We start from the raw sequence: 5,490 nt of genomic DNA on the forward strand, positions 1-5,490 counted from the left end.
GGCAGTGTTTCGTTCTGCTGTGCATAAGGTCGCTATGGGTCAGTACCGACTCGATGCCACCTAACAACAAAAACAACAAAGCCCATGGGGTCCTGGTGTGGCACTGTGGGTTAATGCGCTGGAATGCAAAGTAGGTTTGAGCCACAAGACAGGCAGTTCAAGGTCACCACCCACTCTTTGGAAACCCTATACAGGGTCGCTATAGGGCAGAATCGACTCGATGGCACTTAACAACAACAACAACTATATATATATGAAAACAAGCTTAACAAGTTTCTTGGCTCAAATATAAAATTTTATTTCTACATACTTGAAGCACACAAACAATAGAACTGTAATTTCTAATAACTACTAAAATAAAGCAGTACTCATGTGGTGCTATAAGCACTGGATTGCTAACCATAAAATTGTCAGTTCAAACCAACCAGCTGCTCCTTTTAAGCTCTCTAGAGGGTCACTATGAGTTGGAACTGACTGGACAGCAGCAACCAAAATAAAAATAATTAGAATAAATATAATGAAACATGTACAGAACTGTGCAGAAAATATTAGAAAATGTTACCTGAAAAATATTAAAATAATATAGTCATATATATATGATGTTGTTGTTGTTAAGTGGTGTCAGGTTTGTTCTGACCCGTAGTGACCCTGTATAGGGTTTCTGAGGAGAAGCTGGTGAGCTTGAACCACCAACCTTGTGGTTCAAACGACTTTGCAATGCAGCACATTAACCCACAGTATTCTAAAGATGGAGTCCTGATGTGGTTCTGTAAGATAATCACTGGAAAGTAAGGTCAGTTTGAATGGCAAACTCACCAGCAGCTCCTGGGAAACCCTATACAGTGTTGTTATGAGTTGGAACTAATTCTACAGCACTGAACGGTAACAACAATAAAGATGCAAATAATTCCTACAAACCAATAAGACAAAAAAAATTGGGCAAAAGTTCATGAATAAAAATCAAGCAAATTTAATAAAATGAAAACAATAAATAAAAACATGTACATTTATTTACAGAGAAATAGCAAGTTGGTAAGTTTAAAATTCTATGACAATTGTTATACAACAAAGCTGATGGAGATATAAATTATTCAAACTACTTTGGAGAACAATTTAAGGAGGTTTGGGAATCCTGGTGTGGTGTTGTAGAAAAAGGAACTGGACTGCTAACCACAAGGTCGGCAGTTCATACCCAGAAACTACACCTTGGAGACCTTATGCAGGGCTAACGACAATTAATAACAGTAATAATGAGGTTTTAGATGTGAAAAGGAAAAGCATGGTCTCTTAGTCAACTTCAAGCTGGGGACTTTTGAGGAACAGAGAAGTAGGAAAAGGAGCCTAGGTGGTGGATAAAGAGAAACTCTATGCATGATGGGGAAAGTCTTTAAAATCATTACAATTAAATATTACAGACTGTTCTTCATTATCATTTTATAGAAACTGGAGTGTTGATTTTAATTGCATTGCTTCTTTATTACAGGAAGGTAGAGAAAATGCAATATCTTTATTTATGAGTTCTGGCATCCATTAAGAAAGATGAAAAAAATAAAAGAAGAAAACAACAAGGCTAGGTTCTCAAGAGAATCAGCAGGCTTTAAATGATCGGTGAGAGTGCAGGTGAGAAAGGTTAGAAGTTGAGGATCAGCAGTTGCCACACACCAAAAACAGCTGTGGTGAGTTTTCCAATCTTTAGTAAGGACACAGGGAAATATTTGGTGGAAACCCTGACAGCTCAGAGGTTGTAGTTGTTTCATCAGGAAACCCTGATGAAAACCTTATGTTCTTCCAATTGAGTTTGAAAAAGCAGAACTGTTGATTGTAAAAGATGCTACTTGCCCTGAAAATGAGAAGATTTACAGGGTCCAAAGGTCAAATTTATACCAATGTATTTCAATAATGAGTCATTTAAGGAAGGTTCATTGAGAAGTGTTAATGTTTTATGTGTCTATATAAGTATTCGGTGAAACAACTATGAAACACCTCTTCAAAAACTCCTGAAAGCATCATCTATAAGTGGCAGAGCCTTGGATATATGCTCTGTTAGTGTAATTACAACCTTTCCCCAATGCTCCAGACTGCGTCTTATTAATATTTAGAGATTTTTAGATGCAACATAGCAGTGTGAATTAGAAAGTTCCAGTATTTGGGGAACAGATCTCAATCATGTTATGCATGTACACTGAGTCATATTTTTTCCTTTAAAAATGGAGCTTAACTCCTAAAAGCTAAAAGTGTCTATATGGAATAAATAAAATTTATTTAATGATAATTTCTAACATGGTGTCTGTCTCATAAAAATGAACATTTAAAATTGCTTCGTATTTTCCTTCCTTCCCTGTTGGAAGACAATCCATTACTTATGCAAATATGGAAGATTAAAATATTTACTGAACCAAAGTAAACTTAACTATGGAAAATAATGCTGTTTATCATTTTACCAATTCAAGAAAAAAAAACAAAAAACAAAGAAAAAGAGCATGGAAATGAAGAAATTATGTTAGAAGCAACATAATTGCTCTAACACAGTTTCTACAAATTCTTTTCTCATTCCTCTTTTTTTCTATTATCTAGTGAGAACTTTGGATACAGTTGGGGAGATTCTAGATAAATTAACCTTATGCTTCATTTTTACAGAGTAAGACAAGAGACTTTAAATTTGGAAGCAAGAACAACAGAAAAAGGTTTTAACATTTCATTTAATTTGATATCTGTTTCTATTATAGATCTAATAGCACTTTCCCATTTCAGACAGTAGGATAGAGCTATCGATTGCTAGGGGCATTCTTCAGGGAAGAGAATTGTTGAAGGCAGAGTAAATCTGACCTGTCTATACACTTAAATGATAAGGATGAAGAACATTGTCTTTGTGGACTATGTTATGCCAGTTGATCTTGATGTCCCCTGAGACTCGGATATTACACCCCCAAGGCAAATGACTCATTTCCTCAAGATGTTTGATCAGGGATAATAAGTTTCCATAACTTTGCCCCTGTATGCTCTACTATGTTGTTTTTGTTAAGTGCCATTGAGTCTGTCCCAAATCATAGTGACCCTTATAGGGTTTCCAAGGAGCAGCTGGTAGGTTTGAACTGCTGACCTTGTGGTTTGAAGTCCAGTACTAATCCTACAGCACCACACTAGGACTCCATGAGCTACTATATTGTTGTTAAATGCCTTCGAGTCAGTTTTGACTCATACAGGATTTCGGTATAGGATTTCTGAGAAGCTAGTGAATTTGAACCTTGCTGTTCAAACTGACCTTGTGGTCCAGTGCATTATCCCACAGCACCACACCAGGACTCCAGGCCCTACTATGTTGTTGTTAAGTACCAGCGAGTGGTTCCAACTCATAGCGACCCTGTATAGTCTTGAATGCTCTACTACAGTCATGAATATATTTGCCACCACTCTGAAAGTGATCACAGTAGGAGGTCTTCGATAGAGTGGAAGAAAAACGTGGAACAGAATTCAAAATTTTAAAAGAAGACTAGGTTTGCTGTTCTAAAAAGAGACTGATAGAACCCCAGAGATTATGGTTCTTGGATACCTTTCAGACTTCAAACTAAACTCACACTTGTGACTTGACATTTAAAAGAACTCTACCCCATGGCTCAACTTCAGCCACATGTTAAACATGCCTATAAGCTCTCTTCTTAGAACAATCAGCCATTCAAGATCAGAGGACAGCCCTGGTTTGGCACCAGGGTTAGTGCACTGTACCACAAGGTCCGTTTGAATCACAGGTCAGCAGTTCAAACTCACGAGCCGCTTCTAGGAAATCCTATACAGGGTCGTTATGAGTCACAGGGCGCATAACAACAACAGTAAAGCTTAAAATGCAAGAAGACAAAGGAAAGAAAGACAAATGGAAATGCTAAATATGGAAGAAAGTGGACAGAGTGCACTACACTGTAAGGACTATGTCACAAAACAAAATGTGTAGGAATTGTTGGTTACAAAACCAATTTGTTCTGTAAACTTCCATCCAAATCACAATAGAATTTTTTTTTTAATTATAAGGAATGGGGAGAGGGAGGGAGTGCTGGCCTCAAGATTTAGGATTTTCCCAATTATTGCTTTTAAGATGAATTATCATTGCTATTATGTGCCATCTAGTCAGTTCTGACTCATAATGACCCTGTTAAAGGGCTTCCAAAGAGCAGCTGTGAGTTTGAACCATCGATCTTGTAGTTCAATCCAACTTTGCAGTCCAGTGCACTATCCTGTAGCACCACACCAAGACTCCAAGAAGATGAATTTCTAAGACACAAATAATTAAATAAACATTTAAGAGACATCGCATAGTTCAATATAAAGCCACAAAAGACTCTGGTGCAGCAGTTTTTCCAATTGTTACCTAGAACTCACACAGATGGAAGGAACAAAAAAATCAAGGAATACGAGGATCTCATTGTAAAGTGACTCATCACTCATCATAGCTATAAAGGAACTGTGGTGCAGAGTTTACCCACTTTGCTGTTAATCAAAAAGTTCAAACCCACCATCTGCTACCCAAGAGAAAGATGTGGCTGTCAGCTTGCGTAAAGATTCCAGCCTTGAAAACCTTATGGAGCCGTTCTGTTCTATCTTATAAGGTCGCCATGAGTCCAAACTGACTGGAAGGCAGTGAGTTTGGCTTTTGGTCTCTTAATGAAGGGATCTTGATTATTTTCCTGGCACAAAGCCAAAGGCACTGCTCCATGAACCCAAACCTGATTTCTCCATTCTCAGAAATACATAGCAGTTTATTCCTCATGAGATTCTGTTTTGGTGTTGTAAATAAAAGGAAGAGAAGGTAAATGAAGAGAAAATGCAAAGATAAAGTTAATTTAGATACCAAAAAATGTTCCAGAAAATTAAACCCTGAATCTGAGAGTGACATGCAAGTACTTCTTTGCCAAAGTGTTCTTCTTTTCAATGAGATTTTCATTAAATAAGGTGTTAATTGGAAGGGTCCTCATGCTACACAATTTGGCCTTTGACTCTTCAGTTACAGGCATTTTCCATATGATAAAATTCTTTGGCAAGAAAGGACCTTAGGACCCAATCAGCTGAGCCAAAACTATATGCCTTTAAAGAGCAATTCCATCTGTAAATATTTGACATAAATACTACTCGTCCAATTTTAGGTATTCAGTAGTTGAGCAGTGCTTTTGTTTTTTAGTTAAAGCAAAGCTATGAGTTTCATTGGTGGAAAAGGAAGTTGGTGGTCTTTTGGTAGGGTAAATGTAATGATTTTTCTGTGACGTGACCAATGACTTTCACAAACAGACTCAACTTTAACTACTGGTTTGCTAGTTTACACTGTGAGCTAAATATTTGTATCCCAGAATTCAAGGATGCAGCTGATACATGGCAGGTACTTAATTAATAATTGCTTTAAGAAGCTATGATGGATGAATAAATGAAATTTCAGTTTAACATTTTTCTACTGCGTTTTCCATATTCTTCTTTCTTCTAGCTGCTTCCACAATTAATTTCTTCAAA

This window comes from Chrysochloris asiatica, unplaced genomic scaffold, assembly GCF_000296735.1.
Source record: "Chrysochloris asiatica unplaced genomic scaffold, ChrAsi1.0 scaffold00546, whole genome shotgun sequence".
NCBI lineage: Eukaryota > Metazoa > Chordata > Mammalia > Afrosoricida > Chrysochloridae > Chrysochloris > Chrysochloris asiatica.